This window comes from Rattus norvegicus, chromosome 1, assembly GCF_021556685.1.
Source record: "Rattus norvegicus strain SHRSP/BbbUtx chromosome 1, alternate assembly SHRSP_T2T, whole genome shotgun sequence".
NCBI classification, from domain to species: domain Eukaryota; kingdom Metazoa; phylum Chordata; class Mammalia; order Rodentia; family Muridae; genus Rattus; species Rattus norvegicus.
This window is the reverse complement of record NC_141534.1, coordinates 251,975,624-251,999,350: the sequence shown is the minus strand read 5'-3', so window position 1 is coordinate 251,999,350 and position 23,727 is coordinate 251,975,624. Positions and strand designations below refer to the sequence as shown.

General features: G+C 38.5%; 1 long non-coding RNA gene across 1 annotated transcript; it reads left to right on the top strand.

Moving 5' to 3' along the window:
* Positions 1–5,421: 5,421 nt before the first annotated feature.
* Positions 5,422–22,190, top strand: LOC120100034 (uncharacterized). Its single transcript, XR_015653337.1, has 4 exons — positions 5,422–5,627; positions 14,930–15,028; positions 20,340–20,499; positions 21,601–22,190. It is a non-coding gene; the product is annotated as an uncharacterized LOC120100034 (long non-coding RNA).
* Positions 22,191–23,727: the final 1,537 nt, after the last annotated feature.

Sequence of the window (23,727 nt, the reverse complement as noted above, 5' to 3'; positions counted from 1 at the left end):
CTAACTTCTTGAGTTCTTTGTATATTTTGGATATAAGGCCTCTATCTGTTATAGGATTGGTAAAGATCTTTTCCCAATCTGTTGGTTGCCGTTTTGTCCTAACCACAGTGTCCTTTGCCTTACAGAAGCTTTGCAGTTTTATGAGATCCCATTTGTCGATTCTTGATCTTAGAGCATAAGCCTCAATGTTATTTTTTAAGATTTTATGTTCATAATGCATTGTCTGGGGTGTTCTTAACTTACATGTCTTTTGTTTACAAATTATGGTTTCTGCTTCTGTCTATGTTATTGCTTATGCATCTCTATCTGTATGTTTTTAATGTGCTTCTTCATCTTTTTACTGTTGTTTTTTTATTATTAATTGCTTGTTATTTTTATTGGTGGTATTTTTGTTTTGTTTGTTTAGTTGTTTGTTTACTAATGAGAGAGACGAAGAAAGTGTGTGGAGTTGGGAAACTAGGGAGGTGGAGAAGATCCTCTCCTCTCCTTTCCTTTTCCCCTAAAGAAGTAAAAGACACTGTGGACAGAATATGCTGTATTAAATTTTTGAAATTATTTTTATTTTCATGAAAAGTAAATTGATCACATATACTTTAGAATGAACTGTTATTTTTTCCCCATTTTTCACAGTCCAGATTTTATACCCCTCCCTATCTGTGCTCTGGCTGTTCCATATACCATACCTCCTCCCTCCATGTGCACAAGGACGTCTCCACTCCCCCACCCTTACCAGTCCTCCCAACACCCTGAGGCCTCCAGTCTCTTGAGGGTTAAGTGCATCTTCTCTGACTGAGTTTAGAAGGCCTCATTGCCATTTTCTTCAAAATCTTTCACTCTTCCATCAGGGCATCAGGTAGAAAAATCTCTCCCTCTGATTGTATTCTTTTAGAAGAATCATAACATTCTGATTGGAGAAAAAGAGAAAATTCAATTTCAAAATCATTACTTCACTGAGAATAGTAGTATTATAAACCAATATAATGAATTAGAATTTAGTTTTCAGAGTAGGGGTTGTGGATTTAGCTCAGTGGTAGAGCGCTTGCCTAGGAAGCGCAAGGCCCTGGGTTTGGTCCCCAGCTCCGAAAAAAAGAACCAAAAAAAAATTAATAACAGCCTAGTTTTCAGAGTAAATGGAGTGTTAACGTATGTCTTAAGATTGGGCTTTATGCAGAACAAATTATTACAACATCCTTCTTCAGCATTTATGCTGTATGTATACATTGTTTGCTATCATAATAAATGTTATAATAAATAAAATTATTATCGCTTATAAAAATGATTGAGCTTTATAGCCATCCAGAGGTTAATATTTATTTAGAGTTCTAAAAAAACAACTTTATAAAGGGTTCTCAAGTGTTTTGTCTTCCTTTATGACCCATTGTCCAAAAGTAGGGGAGAAAAGCTGGCAACTAGTAGAAAGGGATGTGGACCTCTTTAGAAGTAGTTTTGTTGGAGTGATTCCAGTCTCTTTTGTCAGGATACCAGCAGTGAGATTTAGTAGATTCAGCAGTGGCAAGATCCAGCAGAAAATATCAGGCTACCACTGAATCAGCACAAGTCAGCGGTAGTGACCAGGACCAACTGGCATGCCAGATTTTCCCTGTTAAGCCACTTTCAATGAAATGAAGATCACTAAGATGCACAACCAACAAAGCATTGCACAACTAGATATGTGACTGTCACATCATTGTCCATTGCGTTCTATTAATACTCTCCAAACACCTGTCGTGCATGTTGCCTTAGCAAAAAATCACATTAATCTTCTTCAACAAAACATCAAGTGAATCTGCTTGAGCAAAATATCACATGAGACTTCTTTCTGTACTGTCTTTTTCTGATACAACAAACTTCAGTTTTCAGGCATGGAGATCTCAACACATTTATTCATCATTCATGCACATTTGCATTATTTCTACCTAAGACTTGTCTGAGCTATTTATCTATGAATACCTGTGTACACATTTCTTGATGGTATATTTTCATTTCCATGTCTAAATCCTCAATAACAAAATTCAAACTAAAATTTCACATTTGCTTTTGTGAAAAACACTTAAAATTTTCTAAAGATCCCCTAGGTTTTAATAGCTTTAAGAGATTCTTATTTGTTATTTTAAGGACTTATACAATGTGTAAATGTTGATAAGTTTCCTAAAGTACAGGATACATGTATACTTTTGCTTATATGTGTACTAGGTAGTTTCCAGAGTGATCTGGAAGGTGAGAGTAAAGTTCATCCTGGCTGTTCATGCACAGATTGGGAAATTGTGGCTGCTTCTGTCACCTCCTTTTATGTCTTAGATTTCCAGGGTATGTTCTAATTTCTTTAAGCATTTTTTTAGCCATAAAAATGTATGGAAAGTCAACAGGTTCTTTACACACACTACCCTGAAGAATTTTCGTATGGGAAAAGGTATCACTAAAAATAAAGTGCATGAGGAAGTAGAGTGGCTTGTGAAGGAATTGAAAAAAATCAACAGTAAGTGCAGGTTAGAATCTGACTTTTATATCTTGGTCTCTTCATGGCTGTGTATGAGACATGATGTTTTGATCCTGAGCACCAAAAGCACAACTGGCTTCATGGAGACCTTTTTTACTGACACAGGTGTGATTAGGCACTCCAAAGATTTTATAATGCACCAACAGAATCAATGTTGTATGTTTTGACATCTTTGTACAATCGACTAGTCACTGTTTAACTCTCTTCCAAATGGACTTTGTCTCAATGATAAGACAGAACAAGCTCTTAAAACTTGTCATTTTCATGTGATGCCTGTTAAAGATTTTAGCTTCATTATACTCAGTTTTGATACATATTGCTGATGAATTTGATCATTTAAACTTTAATAGATATTTAAATAATTTTAAAATTTATTTTATTGGATATATTTTTATTTACATTTCAAATGTTATCCCTGTTCTCCCACCCACCCACCCACCCCTTCCTCCATCCCTGCCCTGATATTCCCCTACACAGGCGGGTCTAGCCTTGTCAGGACCAAGTGACACTCCCCTCTGAAACCCAACAAGGGTGTGCTCTGAAAGATATACAGATAGTGACTTAGGTCTATCCTTGTGTACTGTTTGGATGGTTGTTTAGTCCCTGGGAGCTCTAGTTGTTTGATGTTGTTCTTATGGGGTTGCAAGCCCCTTCAGCTCATTTAATCCTTTCTCAAACTCCTTCAATTGGGAGCCCATTCTCAGTTGAATGGTCGGCTGTGAGCATTCACATCTGTTTTGTCTTGCTTCAGCAGAGTCTCTCAGGAAACAGATACATCAGGCTCCTGTCATCGTGCACTTCTTGGGGTCAGCAATATTGTCTGGTGATCCTGCCCATATATATATATATATATGGGCAGGATCCCCAGGAGGCGCAGGTTCTGAATGGCCATTCCTTCAGTCTCTACTCCAAATGCATTGTGTACTCTTTGGGTGATGGTTTAGTCACTGGGAGCTCTGGATGGTTGGTATTGCTGTTCTTATGGCGATGGGGAAGAAAATGGGGAAAAGCATCAGACACATGGGCTTCCATGGAAATTTCCTGAACCGAAGACCAATGGCATATGCTCTAAGATCATGAATCTACAAACGGGACCTCATAAAAATGCAAAGTTTCTCCATATCACAACCTATGAATATTTTTGTTCCTTCTTCTAAGAAGGACTGAAGCATCTGCACTTTTGTTGTACTTCTTCATGAGCTTAATATGATCTGTGGATTGTATCTTGGGTAAACCAAGCTTTTGGGCTAATATTCACTTATCAGTGAGTGCATACTCTCTCTCTCTCTCTCTCTCTCTCTCTCTCTCTCTCTCTCTCTCTGTGTGTGTGTGTGTGTGTGTGTTATTGGGTTACCTCACTAAGCCAATTAATTTGCCTAAGGATTACATGATATCATTGTTTTGAATAGGTGAGTAGTATTTCATGGTGTAGATGTCCCACATTTTTTCTATATATTCCTCTAATGAAGGACGTCTCAGTTATTTCCAGCTTTCGGCCAGTATAAATAATACTAATATGAACATAGTGGAGCATGTTTCTTTTATGTTGGAGCACCATTTGTTATATGCCCGGGAGTGGTATAGATGGGTCCTCAGGTAGTACTATGTCTAATTTTCTGAAGAACCTCCAGACTGATTTCCAGAGTGGTTGTATCAGCTTACAATACCACCAACAATGGAGGAGTGTTCCTCTTTCTCCATATCCTTGACAGCATCTCTTTTCACCTGGGTTTGTTATCGTAGCCTTTCTGACTGGTGTGAGGTGGAATTTCAGGGTTGTTTTGATTTGTATTTTTCTGATGATTAAGAATGTTGAGCATTTCCTTAGGTCCTTCTCAGTCATTCAATATTCCTCAGCTTAGAATTCTTTGTTTAACTCTTTACCCCATTTTCAATAAGGTTATTTGGCTTTCTGGAGACTAACTTCTTGAGTTTTTGTATATTTTAGATAGTAGCCTTCTATCAGATGTAGGATTGGTAAAGTTCTTCTCCAAAACTGTTGGTTACCATTTTGTCCTAATGGCAGTGTCCTTTCCCTTACAGAAATTTTGCATTTTTATGAGGTCCCGTTTGTAGATCTTAGAGCATATGCCATTGGTCTTCTGTTCAGGAAATTTCCACGGAAGCCCATGTGACTGATGCTTTTCCCCATTTTCTTCCCCATCCCCATAAGAACAGCAATACCAACCATCCAGAGCTCCCAGTGACTAAACCATCACTCAAAGAGTACACAATGACAGACCCAGAGTTCTACCTACCTATGTAGCAGAGGATGGCCTTTTGGGGCACTAGTGAGACTAGAAGCTCTTGATATTGCCAAGGCTGGATGCCCTAGTGTAGGGGAAAATCAGGGCTGCTAGTTGGGAAGGGGTGTGTGGTTAGGTGGGGGAACACCCTCATACAAGAAGGGGGAGTGGTGATGGTATAGGGTGTTTATGGACAGGAAACCAGGAAAGGTGATAACATTGGGTTTGCAAACCCATAAGAACCACCATACCAACCAAACAGAGCTCCCGTGGACTAAAACACCATTCAAAGAGGACACATGGACAGACGTAGGATGGACTTACTGGGTACCAATGAGAGGCGAAGTCCTTGGTCCTGATAAGGCTGAATCTCCCAGTGTAGGGCAATGTCAGGGCAGGAAGACAGTGATGGATGGGTGGTTGAGTGGTGGAACATCCTCATACAAGAAAGAGGAGAGGAAACTGTGTAGGGGTTATGGGTATTAAACCAGGAAAGGGTTAATATTTGCAATGTAAATAAAAAAGTCCAGTAAAATAAAAAGTAAAGAAAAAAGATCTCTTTCTTCTTTTATCACGGAGACAAAGTTCATTTGGAAGAATATTAAACAGTTACTAGTTGGTTGTTCAAATATGCTGAAACACAAAATAGTGATCCTGGCATTGCACTATAAATTCTCTGAAGTACATGACCACATCTATGTCAGTAAGAAGGGTCTCCATGGATCTGGTTGTGGTCTTGATGTTCAGTCTCTTCTCTGCTTCTCTTCTTACTATGGAGACAGAGCTCTTGGAGGAGGAAGCTCCCTCCTGGCCCTAATCCTCTCCCAATTACAGGAAATTTCCTTCAGGTAGATTTGAATAACCTCTGCCAATCCTTAAACAATGTAAGTATGTCTCATGTTCTTCAGGTACATTGCAAAGGGAGATATAAATCGTACTGCTTTGTAAAATTCTATTACTGGCAAATATATTGTGAAAATGAGTGTAAAGACAAAATTGTAATGTTCTATGTTCTTTTCTGACTTTTGCCTCTAGTTCTGCTCAGGAAATTAGTAATGCTCTAGGTTTCAGATTAAAGAAACTTGATGGTTTCGTTCCATTCCTTTGCCTGTTTTGCTGCATTTTCCTGTAATTCTTTGTGGGAATTTTGTGCTTTCTTTTAATGCTTCTATTTGTTTACCCATGTTGTGTTATCCTGTATTTTTTTAGGAACTTATTTATGTCTTTTTAAATGTCCTCTCTCATCATCATGAGAAGTGATTTTATATACAAATCTTGCTTTTCTGTTATGTTGGGATATCTAGTATTTGCTTTGGTGAGAGAACCAGGCTCTGATAATGCCAAGTAGTTATGGTTTCTGTTGGTAAATTTCCTGTGCTTGCCTCTTTCCCTCTTGTTGTCTCTCGTGTTAGCTGGCCTTGCTGACTCTGACAGTGGTTTAACCCTCCTGTAATCCTGTATGTTAGCACTCCTTGAGACTGGCTTTTTTTCCAGTGGGAAATGGGTACAGAGAGCTGTGTCTCAGGGTCAGCTCTGAGAGCAGGAAGAAAGCATAATTATCCTGTCCCAGACTTCTCCTGGGTTCTTGTGTCCTGAGGGCTCCAGAAGGGTCCCTTACAGCAGAAGTGGTGGTCTGACCTCTGCTCTCAGGTGTGTCAGAGCTCCTGGAGACTGGCTTTCACCTCTGAGAACAGGTCGAGACTGGAAGTTTATGCTTCTTATTGCTCCTAGGTTCCTGTGTCCAGAGGGCTCTAGGCATGTTCCTCTTGAGACAGAAATGTGAGCACAAATTGTGGTCTCCCGTGAGCTCGCTGGATTGCCCATGTGTCTGAAATTTCAGCTCTCTTTCCCATGGGATTTGCATACAGAGAGCTGTGGGATCTGGTCAGCTCCTGGCTCAGGTAGAAACTAGAAGCTCATGATAACTTTTATTGCATTATTCACTGTAAATTCCCCTAATCACAATGTCATTTGTTCTTTCCATACCATCATTTGAGGATGATTGTTAATGATAATAATTCCCATATGTCTTACTCAGGGTTTCTATCACTGCACAAACATCATGACCAAGAAGCAAGTTCGTGAGGAAAGGGTTTATCCAGTTTATACTTTGACATTGCTGCTTATCACCAAAAGAAAAAAGGACTGGAAGTCAAGCAAGTCAGGAAACAGGAGCTGATATAGAGGCTTTGGAGGGATGTTTCTTACTGGCTTGCTTCTTCTGGCTTGCTTAGCTTGCTCTCTTCTAGAACCCAGACTACCGGCCCTAGGACAGCATCACTCACAGTGGACTGCGTCCTTCACCCTTGATCACTACTTGAGAAAATGCCTTACAGCTGGGTCTCATGGAGGCATTTCATCAACTGAGGCTCGTTTCTCTGTGATAACTCCAGCTTGTATCATCTTTACACACAAAACCAGCCAGTACAATTGACCCCTTGTCAACTTGACACACAAACACATCTCTATTAAGCCTCAGTCCTTACTTTCTTACTCATCCCCAAGATCTAAACAACAGTAAGAGTCCCATACTCTTTACATATTAAAAGTTCATTCCCATTAAGATGTCCAAGATCTTTGAAAATTCAGTTTCTTAACTGTGGACTCCACTAAAATACTTTCTTACTTAAAGAGGGAAAAATATCAGAGCACAGTCCCAATAAAATCAAAATCAAAATCTTAACTGTCCAATGTCTGGGATCCACCAATGATCTTCTAGGATCCTCCAAGAGCTTGGGTCACTTCTCCAGCTCTACCCTTTGTAGCACACACCTTGTCTTCTAGGCTTTGAGTGCCTGTACTCCACTGTTGATGCTAATCTTGGTGGTCATCTCATTGTAGTAGCATCCCCAAAATGCTGCTATCATCTGCTACAACTAGGTTTCACCAATAGCTTCTCACAGGCTCTCTTCATGGTGTTAATCCTCAGCTCCTTTTCATGACCCCTTTAGTCCTGGGCTATCAATTGCAACCTAGGCTGCACCTAAACCAATGGCCTACCACGGTCTCTCACAGTGTCCAGTCTCAGCTGCTCTTCAGGACCCTTTCATGCTTTCAAATCCAGTACCACTGGGGGACTCTTCAACACTACCAAGTCCAGCTACAGTAAAAGGTACATCCTTGGCTTTCTCTGTAACAGCCTTGTTGTACTCTCAGAAAACACTTCCTAGAAGATTTCACCTCAATGATGCTTGTCTCTTCTTAATGACTAACTAATTTCTTAGCTCCAACTGACCAGCTTCAATAGTCCTAGTAATGGAAAGGATCACTTTAGTAGTTCTGGTATCTTGTTAATCACAACTGATTATTCGGCCTCAGCTGAATAAACTAGAGAATAATCAAAATCAGAATAGCAGCAGCCCTGATAAGATTCCTTAATCCTCCATCTGAAATTTCACAAGACAGACTTTTTTCTCCTGAACTATACTCAACATTATCTTCCAAGCTCCCGCAGAGCATCCCACAGATCTCTTAAAATACCAATGGTTCTTCTAGCTTAATATTCCAAGGAACATCCACAGTCCTTCCCAAAACATTGTCATGTTTTCACAGGTATATCCCACTTGTAGTACCAATTTGTTGTCACTTTTGTTTCCGTCCCTCAGAACGGAGTGACACCACAGCGTTCTTCTCAAAGCAGTTTATTCAGGAACCTTACAACATGCAAACAGGAATCTTTCTTTTCTTTTCTTCTCTCTCTCCTCTCAGCCCCGAGCACACTCCCTTATATCCTCCCTCAACTCTGCCTTCTTAGTCCAGACTGCGTAATCTCAGTTCATAGTTCCACGTCACATGGCCTGATCTTGTGTCATGATGTGCCTGCACAGCTCTCACAGTGGATGTGGCTAGTTTCAGGTGTGTGAGGAAGTCAGGTACTAGTCATGAGACTTAGCTGCAGTCCTGGGCGCCATCTTGGGATGGCCGCCACTCCCGTTCCCCACATCTCCCCCTCCTTTATGTTTTTGGCAGAGATAATGCCTATCTTAGGTTGCCCCCTGCAGCAATGCCCATACCCGTCATCGGGAGACAAACAGCTTAGGTTTGATCCCTGTCTTTGGTTGGTGACATGCCCAGGGAGTCTTACTTGTCCTTGACTACTTCTCTAGCATGCCAAGCCACACTTGAGGAGACTGTCCCATCTCCACCGCTGTAAAAGCCTTTATCATTAAGGCCTGAGTTCTGTGCTGATGAAAATGTATACAGCACATGCACCAAAAGGCCAGGACACTAATAAGAATCAGGCATAGGGCAAGTCCAGCAAGTCCAGCCCATTCTTTCAGCCGTGAGGCAACAATGGCAATCTAATCGCCAGTCCTCCAGCTAAGGACATGCTCTGTGTCGGCTTGAATCATCCTTTGTGGTGTGCTGCCATGGTTCTGGTCCACTGCCTTGCCGCCTGTGAGTCTGGAAGCTTCAACTGTTAGGAACCAGAGGCTGGTTAGCTTTGAGGCTGGGAGGGCTCTTTGTGCTGCAGCAGACTTTGCGATCCGGTAGCTCTGGTCGACACCTTTAACTTCCCCTTTCCCACCACTTCCACAGTGACCATCCACCCCAGTGGAGTTGATATGGATGATGGACTGTCTCAATTCCTGAATTAGTCCATCAAATTGTTCAAAAGAAATTCCTGTAAGATACTGAGATATATTACGGGATATCTGAGCATCATGACTGACATTCACAAATGGTATGGAGGTGACACATAGTCCTGAATATTTCCACTCAATACCCAATTGCATTAACTCCATCATAATATCTGCTTGTTCCTGGAGCAAATCGACCCTTTGATACAGCAGCAAAATTCCCGCTTTCAACTGACTATTAATATTACCCTGAACATCTAAAGCTTCTGCAACACCTGCGGATAAATTACTTACAGCTGCTGCAGTCTGTACTGTGGAGTTAAGGGATATGGCCACAGCAAAGGCTGTGGTGGCAGAAACTGCTATAGCAGTAACAATGGCTGCAGTAATGGCAAAAACTCTCCAATTTCTGGGTGTAAGCTACATCCCTCTGCCCTGCACGGAGTGTAAAGAGGTGGATGAGGCGGCCCCGGAGCCGATGGTTCTACCTTTAGTTTCATTTTTTCTAAGCTGTCGGCGATGCTTTCCAGATTGTCTTCCAACATTTCCCCCTCACTAGAATTTCCTTCAGTCTCTGATTTTTGAGAACATTCCTCCCTAACCTGATTCAGTGCCTCATTTCCCTTATGGAGCTCTGCTCCACACCTTTCCTTATCCCCTATGCAATTTTTCACTAATTTCCACACTGGCAGCACTCCTTTTGGTAAAACCCCCTGCTCCTTGGCAAACCTCAAATCTTTCCCTAATTTCTTCCAAATGGGCATTGTAAGATGTCCTGTCACCAGAAACCACGGAGCAATCTGGTCCACTGCTTTTAAAAAATTCTCTACTATTTCTTACTTTAGCCCGATTCCTTTTGTTTTTAACAAATACTTTAGGGCTTGGCGAACTGTCTGATCTGATGTTGAGTTCCCCATTGTGCTTGGTGCGACTTGTCCCAAAACAGGGAACCTTATAATCTCAATCCGAGAGCTTTTCTCATCCCACTTACCTGCGAACTTACTGGCTAGCCGCCCTGACCGCGATGAGTTCTGAATGAAGGAGGAGGTTCCCCATATGGGCCACCACTTGTCGCTTCTGTTTCCATCCTGTAGAAAGGAGCGACACCACAGCGTTCTTCTCAAAGCAGTTTATTCAGGAACCTTACAACATGCAAGCAGGAATCTTTCTTTTTTTTCTTCTCTCTCTCCTCTCAGCCCCCGAGCACACTCCCTTATATCCTCCCTCAACTCCACCTCCTCAGTCCAGACTGCGTAATCTCAGTTCACAGGTCCACGTCACATGGCCTGATCTTGCGTCATGGTGTGCCTGCGCAGCTCACACAGTGGATGTGGCTAGTTTCAGGTGTGTGAGGAAGTCAGGTACTAGTCATGAGACTTAGCTGCAGTCTTGGGTGCCATCTTGGGATGGCCGCCACACCCGCTCCCCACAATTTGTCTTAGTCAGGGTTTCTCTTCCTGCATAAACATCATGACCAAGAATTGAGTTCAGGATGAAAGGATTTATTCACTGTAAACTTCCACATTGTTTTTCATCACCAAAGGAAATGAGAACTGGAACACAAGCAGGTCAGGAAGTAGGATCTGATATAGGAGGGATATTTCTTACTGTCTTGCTTTCACTGGCTTGTTCAGCTTTCTCTTTTAAAGAACCCAAAGACTACCAGGTTAGGGACAGCACAACCCACAATGAGTTGGGTCCTTCCCTCTTGAACACTAACTGAGAAAATGTCTTCTACATGGGTCTCATAGAGGCATTTCCTCAACTGAAGCTCTCTCAGTGATAACTCCAGGTTGTGCCAAGTTGACACACAAAGTCAGTCAGTATACCATGTAAAATAAGGTTCTGAGCCCATGTGGCATTATATTTCATTCATTCTTTCATTCTTTCTTTCATTATTTTTCATTTTTAAGATCAATGCATAGCACTTCATCAAGCTTTTTAATGACTACTAATTTCTTAGTTCCAGCTAAGATATTTTCAGATATATTTTATTTACATTTCAATGTTATTCCCTTTCTTGGTTTCCCAACCTTAAACCCCCTACCCAATCCTCCCATTTTGTCTATAAGTATGTTCCAACACCCAACCACCCTTCCTATGTCCCGACCCTGATGTTCCCCTACTTTATTGGGCCCAGCCTTGGCAGGACCAAGGGCTTCTCCTCCCATGGTGCCCAACTAGAAATGTTCTCATACATATATAGCTGGAGCCATAGGTCTGTCCATATGTATACTTTTGATGGTGGTTTAGTCCCTGTGAGCTTTGGTTAGTTGGTACTGTTGTTCTTATGGGGTTGCAAACACCTTAAGCTCCTTTAAACCTTTCTCTATTGCTCCAATGCGATACCCATTCTCAGTTCGTTGGTTACTTGAAGCATATGTCTCTGTATTTGTTATGCTTTGGCAGAGACTCTCAGGAGACAGAGACTCTAGTGAACAGGCTCAGGATAGCACACACTTCTTAGTAGCAGCAATATTGTCTGGTTTTAGTGACTGTATGTATATGGGGTGGATCCTCATATGGGGCAGTTGCTGAAAGGCCATTCCTTTAGTCTTTGCTCCAACCACTCTCTCTGTATCACCGCCTATGAATATTTTTGTTTCCTCTTCTAAAAAGGACCAAAGCGTCCACACTTTGTTCCTCCTTCTTACTGAGCTTCATGTGGTCTAGGATTAAATTGGGTAATCTGATCTTTTGGGCTAATATCTACTTATAAGTGAGTGCGTTGTTTTTAATAGCTGAGTAGAACTCCATTGTGTAAATCTACCACATTTTATCTATCCATTCCTCTGTTGAAGGACATCTGGGTTCTTTCAAGCTTCTGCCTATTATAAATAAGGCTGCTATGAACAGAGTGGAGCATGTGTGCTTGTTATATGTTGGAGAGCATCGTTTCGGTATATGCCCAGGTCTAGTGTAGCTGGGTCCTCAGGTAGTACCATATCTAATTTTATGTGAAAACTCCAGATTGATTTCTAGAGTGGTTCCAGCTGACAGTTCCACCACCATCCCCAAGCACTTGTGGTCACCAGGTTATTTTCTTTTTACCTTAGCCATTCTGACTATTATGTAGTGGAATCTCAGGGTTATTTTGATTTGAATTTCCCTGAGGACAAAGGATGTTGATCATTTCTTTAGGTACTTCTCAGCCATTCGATATTACTCAGCTGAGAATTCTTTTTCTATCTCTGTACACCATTTTAATAGGATTATATAGATTCTCTGGAGTTGAACTTAATGAATTTTTTTGTATATATTGGATATTAGTCCGTTATTTGAGGTAGGGTTGGTAAAGATCTTTTCCAAGTATGTTGTTTGTTGGTTTGTCCTAATGAGAGTATCCTTTGCCCTACATAAGCTTTGAAGTTTTATGAGGTCCCATTTGTCAATTCTTGATCATACAGCATAAGCCATTGGTGTTCTGTTTAGGAAAATTTCCACAGTGCCTATATGTTTGAGGCTCTTCCCCAATTTTTATTCAATTAGTTTGAGTGTATTGGGTTTTATTTAGATGTCCTAATCCTCTTGGACTTGAGATTTGGATACAGGAATAAGAATGGATCAATTTGCATTCTTCTACATGCTGACTGTCAGTTGAACCAGCACCATTTGTTGAAAAATGCTATCTTTTTTCCACTGTATAGTTTTACCTCCTTTGTCAATGATCAAGTGACCTTACCTGTGGGGGTTCATTTCTGGTTCTTCAGTTACATTCCATTATCAACCTGTCTGTCTATCTTCCAATACGATACAGTTTTTATCACCATTACCTGTAATACAGCTTGAGGTGAGGTATGGTGATTCCCCCAGAAGTACTTTTATTGTTGAGCATAGTTATTGCTATTCTAAGTTTTTTTACCCCAAATGAATTTGCAAATTGCTCTTTCTGACTCCATGAAGAACTGAGTTTGAATTTTGTTGGGGATTACATTGAATCTGTAGACTTCTTTTGGCAAAATGGGTGCTTTTACAATATTCTTCTAATCTAGGAGCATTGGAGATCTTCCCATCTTTTGAGATCTTCTTTAATTTCTTTCGTCAGAGACTTTAAGTTCATGTCATACAGATCATTTACTTGCTTATTTAATGTCACACCTATGTAGTTTATATTATTTATGATTTTTATGAAGGGTTTCCTTTCTCTAATTTCTTTCTCAACCTGTATTTCTGTTGAGTCGAAGGATAGATATTTGTTTGATTTAATTTCATATCTTGCCACTTTGCTGAAGTTGTTTATCAGGCTTAGAAATTCTCTGCTGGAACTTTGGGGGTCATCTGCAAATAGTGATATTTTGACTGCTTCCATTCCAGTTTGTATTCTTTTGACCTCCTTTCATTGTCTGATTGCTCTGGCTAGACCTTTGAGTGCTATATTGAAAATGTAGGGAAAGCAGGGACAGCCTTGTGTATTCCCTTATTTTAGTGGGATTGCTTCAAGTTTCTCTCCATTTAGTTTGATGTTGGCTACTGGTTGGCTGTATATTGCTTTTACTATGCTTAGGTATGGGTCCTAATCTTTCCAAGACTGTTGTCATGAAGGGGTGATCAATTTTGTCAAAGGATTTCTCATCATCTAATGAGATGATAATACTTTTTTTCCCTTGAGTTTGTTTATATAGTGGATTATATTGATGGATTTCCATATATTGAACCATCCCTACATAGGTGGGATGAGGCCTACTTGACCATGATGGATGATTATTTTGATGTGTTCTTGGATTTTGTTTGCAAGAATTTTATTGAGTATTTTTGCATCAATGTTAATAAGGGAGATTGATCTGAAGTTTTCTTTCTTTCCCGAGTCTTTTTGTGGCTTAGGCATAAGCATACTTGTGGCTTCAAAGAACGAATTGGGTAATGTTCCTTCTGTTTCTGCTTCATGGAAGAGTTTCAAGAATATTCGTATTAGGTCTTCTTTGAAGTCTGATAGAGTTCTCAACTAAACCCATCTGGTTCTGGGCTTTTTTGTTTTTGTTTTGATTTTTCCATTTCAGAGGCTTACAATGACTGTGTTTGTTTCTTTAAGGGTTACAGGAGAGTTTAGATGGTTTATCTGATTCTGATTTAACTTTAATCCCTGGTACTTGTCTAGAAAATTGTCCGTTTTTTTCAGATTTTCCAGTTTTGTTGAGTATAGGCTTTTGTAGTAGGGTTTGATGATTTTTAGAATTTCCTCAGACTCTGTTTTTATGTCTCCCTTTTCTTTTCTGATTTTTTAATTTGGATACTCTCTCTGTGCCCTCTGGTTAGTCTGGCTAAGGATTTATCTATCTTGCTGATTTTCTCAAAGAACTAGCTCCTGGTTTTGTTGATTCTTGGTATATTTCTTTTTGTTTCTATTTGGGCTTATTTCAGTTCTGAGTTTGATTATTCCTGCTGTCTACTCCTCCTGGGTATATTTGCTTCTTTTTGTTCTAAAGCTTTAAGTTGTACTGTCAAGCTGATAGTCTATGCTCTCTCTATTTTTTTTTGGAGGCACTCAGAGATGAGTTTTCCTCTTAGAACTGCTGTTATTGTCTGCCTTAAGGTTGGATATGTTGTGCCTTCATTTTCATTAAATTCTAAAATGTCCTTATTTTCTTTCTTTATTTCTCCCTTGACAGATTTATCTTTGAACAGAGTGTTGTTCAGCTTTCATGATTATGTGGTCTTTCCTGAGTTTTTGTTGTCATTGAAGACCAGCCTTACTCCGTGGTGATCTGGTAGGTTGCATGGAATTCTTTCTTTCTTTTTTTGTATCTTTTGAGACATGTTTAGTGACCACTTTATATGGTAAGTTTTGGAGAAGGTATTATGAGGTGCTGAGAAGAAGTTATATTCTTTTGTTTTAGGATGAAATGTCCTACAAGTATCTGTTAAATCCATTTGCTTCCTAACTTCTGTTAAGTTCCCTGAGTCTCTGCTTAGTTTCTGTTTCTATGATATGTCCATTGATGAGAGTGCAGTGTTGAAAGCTCCCACTATTAATGTGGGAGGTGCAATGTATGTTTTGAGCTTCAGTAAGGTTTCTTTTATGAATGTAGGTGCACTTGCATTTGGAGCATAGATGTTCAGAAGTGAGAGCTGATCTTGTTGGATAATTCCTTTGACAAATATGAAATGTCCTTTCTTATCTTTTTTGATAACTTTTGGTTGAAAGTCAATTTTTTGGATATAAATGGCTACTGCAGCTTGTTTCTTGGTACCACTGCTTGGAAATTGTTTTCTAACCTTTTACTCTGAGGTAGTGCCTATCTTTGCCACTGAGCTGTATTTCCTGTATGCAGCAAAAATGCAGGGTCCTCTTTTAATATACAGCCTTTTAGTCTATGTCTTTTTAATGGGTAATTGAGCCCTCTCATGTTAAGAGATACTAAGGTATAGTGATTATTGTTTCCTGTTATTTTGGTTGTTAGTGGGAGAATTATGTTTTTATGGTTCTCTTCTTTTCTTGTAAGAAGATTATTTTATTGCTTTTTCTAGGGTATATTTCCCTCCTTCTATTGGAATTTTCCTTGTATTATCCTTTGTAGGGCTGGATTTGTGAAAAGACCTTGTGTAAATTTGGTTTTGTCATGGAATAACTTGGTTTCTCCATTTGTGTTACTGGAGAGTTTTATTGGATATAGAATCCTGGGTTGGCATTTGTTTTCTCTTGTATTCTGTGTCTTACTAGCCCAGGATCTTCTGGCTTTCACAGTCTCAGTTGAGAAGTGTGGTGTAATTCCCATAGGTATGACTTTATATGTTACTTGACCTTTTTCCTTTATTGCTTTTAATATTCTCCTTTGTTTTGTGGCTTTGGTGTTTTGGATATTATGTGATAGGAGGAATTTCTTTTCTGGTCCAATTTATTTGGAGTTCTGTAGGCATCTTGTATGTTTGTGGGAATCTCTTCCTTGGGTTAGGGAAGTTTTCTTCTATAATCTTATTCAATATATTTTTTCGCCCTTCAATTTGGGAATCTTCACTCTCTTCTATACCTATTATCCTTAGGTTTAATCTTTTCATTGTGTCCTGTATTTCCTGGATATTTTGAATTAGGAACTTTTTTCATTTTACAATTTTTCATGGTTGTCTCAATGGTATCTTCTGCCCCTGAGATTCTCCCTTCTATCCCTTGTATTCTCTTGGTGGTGCTTGTGTCTATGAGTCCTCATTTCTTTCCTAAGGGTTTTTCTTCCAGGGTTGTCCCCTTTTATGATTTCTTTACTCTTTTTATTTCCATCTCTAGATCCTGGATGGTTTTGTTAAGTTCCTTCAGCTGTTTGGTTGTGTTTTCCTGTAATTCTTTAAAGGATTTTTATGTTTCCTCTTTAAGGGTTTCTACTTGATTACCCGCGTTGTTCTGTATTTCTTTAAGGCAGTTATTTATGTCCTTTTAAAAGTCCTCTATCATTATGATGAGATGTGATTTTAAATACAAATCCTGCTTTTCTAGTTTGTTGTGATACCCACTCTTTGCTTTGGTTGTAGAACTGGGCACATAATGACAGGTAGACTTGGTGTCTGTTGCTTAATTTCCTCTGCTTGCCTCTTGCCATTAGGTTATTTCTAGTGTTAGCTGTTCTTGCTGTCTCTAACAGTGGCTTCACCCTCCTGTAAGCCTGTGTGCAGCACTGCTGGACACCAGCTTTTTTCCTGCAGTATATGGGTACAGAGAGCTGTGTCACAGAGTCAGCTCTGGGTGCAAGCAGAAAGTAGAAGGATCCTCTCCCAGATTGTATCTCAGTTCTTGTGTGCAGAGGGCTCCAGGCAGGTTCCTCTTTGGCCAGGAATGTGAGCAGAAGTGATTATCTGCCCTGTGCTCTCAGGATTGTTCATACTTCTGAGAGTCCTGCTCTCTCCATTGGGGAACTGACACAGAGATCTGTGGCACTGGGTCAGCTGAGGGTGCAGGCAGAGACTGGAAGTATCCTATCCCAGACTGCTCCAAAGTTCCTGTGTCCCGAGTGCTCTCAGTGGGTTTCTTGGAGTAGAAGTAGTTGTCTTTCCTCTGCTCTCAAGTGTGTCAGTGCTCCAGGAGACTGGCTTTCAGCTCTGGACAGGACCCTTTCAGGACTGGAAGAACCCTGTTTCTGATTGTTCTTAGGTTCCTCTGTCAAGAGGGCTCAAGGTGGGTTTCTCTTGGGCCACACATGTGAACAGACTTGCTGGTCTCCCATGTCCTCTCAGGATTGTCTTATTTCTGATAGTCCAGTACTCTCCACCATGGAATCTGGGTACAGAGAGCTGTTTTGACCTGGTCAGCTCTGGGTGCTGTCACTCCCGTTTCTAATTCTTCTTCTACAATCACCTTTGTACCTTTTGGTAACTGTTATGAAGGATTATTTTCAGTTTCCAGCTGATTGTAATAGACTTTTTTAAATCAATTATAGTATACCTATTTTAGCATGATTTCAAAATGTTATTATTTCCTTCTTTCAAAGGACTTAATATTTTTATGTATAACCTACTAAAACACATTTCAACACAAATATTCAAAATTTATTCACACATTGAAACTAGTAAAGTGATAGGCTTAAAAACTAGAAACAATTTCATTGACTGATATTTCCCTATGTATCTTCTGTATTGTAAGTCATAGTCACCTTTATATGTTTTTGTATTAGAAAATTTATGGCTGTTAGTTTGTTAGCATGCTGGATGATATTGTCTAGCGCTTTCAAATAATTATATGTGTGTGTGTGTGTGTGTGTGTGTGTGTGTGTGTGTGTGTGTTTAATTTCTACATGAACAGGTTTTAACACTCTCTTTTCTAAATACAGTAAAATACTAACAATCAGAGTTTTCATGTGAATGGCCTGCAAACACAAAAAGATTCAATCTCAAAGTACTTCAGTTCATCCTCTTTTGTTAAATGAATGCTATATCTTAGTATGTTGTAAAGTGTTAAAATCCTGGTATAACATCAGTAATTTCAAGGAATTCCACATGTTTAAATGTCTACCTTTATTAATTCATATGACATTTGTTTGTGTTTACATAACTTAAGATCACCTACAACACATCATAATTTTGATTCTCTGGTCACAGCAATTTAACTGCTGAAAATAATATAAAAATAATTATGCTCTCATAGATTATTATTGCTTTTGTTTTTGTCATAAAAGAGTGACCAAACAATGTTGCCTACAAATTATAGCCAATCAGAGAGAACCAGATCATGACCTCCTAAAAGGAACCTGGAAACCTTAACTGCAACTGAAACCTTGAAGGATAGCTGCTCAGTGACCTATTCCACTGGTCATTCTCACTTTCTGTTTCCTACTGCACAGAATTTCCTGCTAAAGACTGACATTGCCAATATTGGATTTAGCTCATGTCCCCATCATCAGCAATGAAGGAAGAGATCAGAATGACATGAGCCTAGATTAGATTTTTGGGGCAATTACTCTACTGAGGTCCCTTCTTTTGAGTTGACTATAATTTGTGTCAACTTGACTCAAACTATCCAGCAAAAATGATGATTATTTATTTTCCTTAAATGTAAAATAACTCATATGACCCATGTAATGCACACATTATAAACATATTTGTAATATAATATCTTGATACATACGTGACAGAAAATATCCACACATTTAGGTTTCACTTAAGTAAAATAAAAGTGAAGTTTGGTCATGATGAGCATTTACTTTCTTTTCAGTAAGTAGTATTGTTACAATTGTACTAGATGCTAGATTGAGATCATGAAGATATTTTTTAACTGTAGATTATGCATTTTGGTCTCCTTGCCCTTATAGTATTTTTCTCCTCCATTTTCTCCCATTATTTGTAGTTACCACCCAAATATATTTAATATATTTCACAATGTATATTACAATGATATATGTATTTTGTAGAAGTAAAATTTATTGTTTGAAATATGAACATGTAAAAAGGAAAATGTCCACTTGTTTTATCATAGTGTTTGTTTCACCTTATATTGACATTAAAATATAGTATCTAAGACCAGTTGTTCATAAAAGTGTATCATGTCATACTTACGTGCCATAAATTCTGTACATTCATTCAAAAATCAAAAGAAAAAGAAAAAGGAAATATGTGTGACTTTGACAGCAATAGAAAAATATAAAAATAAATAGATAGTGAAAGGATTCTACATGTCCTGAAGTATGTATATATATATACATATATATATATATATATATACATATATATATATGGTGCAGAACTTTGAGAGACACACATCTTTGTCAGGTCATCAGAAAAGGTCTGTAAGAAATATGCCATAAAATCATGTCAAAGAGATTCATGTCAAATTTGAATTTTCTATAAAATGTTTGGTGTAATTAAAGGAACAAGTTTATGGGAGTGAGAAATTGATTGTGAAAATATTTATGCAGCATATTCTATGGCTGTCAGTGTACCCAATGGAGAATCTCTGGAATTTGACAGCAATGATGAAGAGAGTGATATTAATGCCATTTTTGAATAGATGGGTGTAACTTAGATTAACAGTGAAACGCTCAAAACTGTTCTCCATTCTCAGCTAGAAGTGCAATACTTACGTGCAAACACTGAAGTGGCTTAACATACTATACCTAACCCACAAAAACTATTACTATGCGTGGTTTATGAATAAGCACAGAATCCTCCAGGAAGTCCACACATATCATTGAACAAACTGGTGTTTGCATATTTATTGCATGTTTCTTTTGAAACACCCATGGGTGTACATTTGGGCCACATTTACATGGGTATAAAAATAAAGATTTTATTCTGGCCATTCTTCAGATTTTAGGTTCTTAATAATATATACTGAAGTAATTGGCTAAATTTTAGGATGTAACACAATTTAAATTAAGGTCCTTGAATGTGGTAGTAAACAGTCATATTTAACTAGTAAGAATGAAATCTAAGTCAGGATTAATGTCAAGATGGTCATAATTCTTTACCAGGTAAGACCTAGCAGTTCAGTATATTCATAATTAAGTTACTTGTTACAATTTATAAAGTCCCTTAACTTGTTAACAAGGTCAAATGTATACATTTTCTTTAAAGAATTTTAGAATTGTTTCCAATTTTCAGGTTCTCCCTGTGATCCCCAATTCATCATGAGATGCACTTCCTGCAATGTCATCTGCTCCATTATCTTGCAGAATCATTTTGATTATGAAGATAGGATTTTCTTAGCTTGATAGAAATAGTGAATGAGTCCAATAAAATTCTGAGCTCTCCTGGGATTCAGGTAAAGCCAAAGTCTTTTACTTCTGAAAACACATGTGTTGTCTTTCTTTCTCACAGGTCAAAATCAATAGAAACATAATAGTGCGGTGACCAGTACCACAATTTTGACTGTCATATGATACAAAGAGTATCTGCAAAGAGTATGCAGTTCTAAGCCCATAGCTCTACTAGCATTAAAACTAAGGGACTAATGCCAGGATGGCTTATCCATGAATTTTCTCAGTGACTACTACAGAATTGTTCTTTTTAAAATAATTCCATTCACTTCTACAACTGTGGGAAGTCACATATAAAACATTCTTCTACTATGGAAATTTCTTTCCTACTTTAAAACAATTACTCACATTTTCTTCATATTTCTAGATAGGAATACCTCAGTACAGAAAGAACTTTCTCAGTTAAAGAAGAGTTATAATGGTAATGGCAATTTCAGGAAAACTGAGTAGTTACAGCTGTTTGATGGATCAGCTGGGATAATAGTTGACAAGGGGAAAGGTCAAAATGAAAGATGAATATTTTGATACTGGGTGGATCTTGACTCACAAAATTGACCTGGCCTGAACTGGCATTGACAGTCCACTTAAAATAAAACGATTGTGTGATCATGCAGAAATCACAAAGTGGTATGGTGTGCTATTGATTCCAGGGCATCTTGAAGCTCCACCTAATTATAAATAGATATTACATGTCAGAAGCTGGTAGGCAGAAATGAATCTCAGGCACTAGATTTCGTTTATAAATCAGGTCACCCCAAAATTTAAACATCTATTGTCACATTAAATGTGTGAAAGTAATTTATAGCACATGGTTATTAAAAGTTGTAGAAGAGAGTTTATTTGAATCATTGAGTAAGTAACATGAACATTCTTTACACTCAAAAGATATGTGAATGTGGAAATATTTAATATGGTATTTGTTGATTTCACACAAATTTGACTATCAAATGGAATGGAAAATTATTGTATATATAAACAAACTACTTAAGAAGAATTTCATTCTGATCTTCATCTGTCAATGAAAGCATTCACACATTATGTTATAAATATAACTTTATTACTTCATTATGTGAATTCGTTTAGTAAATTCTTTCATTTCTTTGTAGGTTTTCGATGCATTCCCTTTACTTCTTGATTTTTGTCCGAGAAAACATAACATATTTTTAAAAATTATACATACATTAAGAATTACCTTTTGGAGAAAATAAAAAATCTTTAGATGTAACAAATCCTCAGGACTTCATTGATTGCTTCCTAATTCACAGACGTCAGGGAAATGGTTAACACATCATTATACAATTAGTGAATTGATCAAGGATTGTATAGTTCATTGAATACTTAATAATTTACAAGTGATGTTGAAAAGCATCGAAGTATCATTTTAAAACATTTATTTTTTATTACATAAGTTGGTATGTCTGGGAGAGATAAAGCTAATTTGTTAAATTGATCATATAGCCCTAATCTTTGAATTAAAAACAAAAAGAAAATTTAAAATAATCAAGCAGAATAGAGTAAGATAAATGGCAGATAAAATGAAACAAATTCCAACATACTTATAAATCATAAATAGTTCTGTATTAACATGAAAATTTTCACCATCATTAGCCAGTGTGTTGATCACTTGTATTTCATGTGTATTTAAAAAGATATGGACATATTTGCACCAATAAACCCTACAGAGGTTTTTAAATGGATAATTGTGTTGTATCATTGGAACGAGTAAATGAATGAAAGTTCTGAGAATAATTTTGTGAATTTGCCCTAGTTGAATTAAAGATAGGTGTTTATTAAATAAGCTGTAAGGATTAACTATTGGCATTGTGTAATTTAGGAAAAACTGTTTTTCCACAATTTCTTTAACAAACGAATTTATAAAGCATTTGATGACATTCAGGTTAGTTGTTAGGAGTCAGTACTGCTCCATTTGTCTTTGTTTATATCCTTTACTAGTGGTGCAGTGTCACAGTTCCCCATTAATGAAACATTTAAACACTACTTTAAAATCCCAGACTGTGTGTCCCTGGAATTTGCTACTTATTTTCAAGACTGCTTGACCATTCTACATCCTTAAACTTCCATATGAATTTAAAGGTATGTTGTCAATTACTGTAAGGAGGCCAGTGAGGATTCAGACAGAGATTGGCCTTTTTTATGTATGTTGATTTTACCCATTACTGTTGTGTTGTTGTTGTTATTATTACTCCTTTTTTTACCATCTATTATTTATGCCCCTCCCAGTCTGCCCACTGACTGATCAACAGTCCATACCTCCTTCCTTGTCTCCAACAAGATATCCCCAACCCCAAACCCCAACACAATAGACCTCCCCACTCTCTGGGTTCTCAAGTCTCTCAAAGGTTAGGTGCATCTTCCCTCACTGAGGCCAATTTATATGTGTCAGTGGCCCCAGATTAAGCTCATGTATGCTACCTGATTGGTGGCTCAGTGTCTGAGAGATCTCAGGAGTCCAGGTTAGATAAGACTGATGATCTTTCTATGGGGTCACCCTCCTCCAGAGCTTCTTCCAGCTTTTCCCCAATTCAACCACAGGGGTCCCATCCTTCTGTCCATTGATCGGGTTTAAGTATCTGTATCTGACTTATTCAGCTGTTTGGCCTCTCAGAGGGCAGCCATGGTAGGCTCCTGTCTGTAAGCACAGCATGTCATTAGCAATAATATCAAGTCTTGAAGCCTCCCTTTGAGCTGGATCCCAATTTGAGCCAGTCATTCTGCCTTCCTTACCTCAGGCTCTTATCCATTTTTGTTCCTGCAGTTCTTTCTGACAGTAACAAATCTTGGTCAGAATTTTTGGCTGTGAGATGGCAACATTATCACTTCACATATTATCCTGTCACTCTACTGGAGGTAGACTCTGAATGTTCCCTCTCTGTACTGTAGAACATTTCATCTAAGGTCCCTCTCTTTGAGTCTTGAGAATCTCTCACCTACCTGGTCTCTGGAACATCATAAAGGATATGCCACATCCTACCTCCTGATGTTGCCTGTTTTCACTCTTTCTGCTGGCTCTGAGGCCTTCAGTCTTGCTTCCCACACCAATACTTCATCATGTTCACCTTTAACACATTCTGTGCCCTCTCCAAACCAGGTTCCTCCTTCCTTCTTCCGCAGCCCCCAATTGCTTTCTTTTCTCTCACCAGTGGAATTGAGGTATCCTCACTTGGGCCCTTTGGCTTGTTAACCTACTTGAGTTCTGAGGATTGTCCTGGATA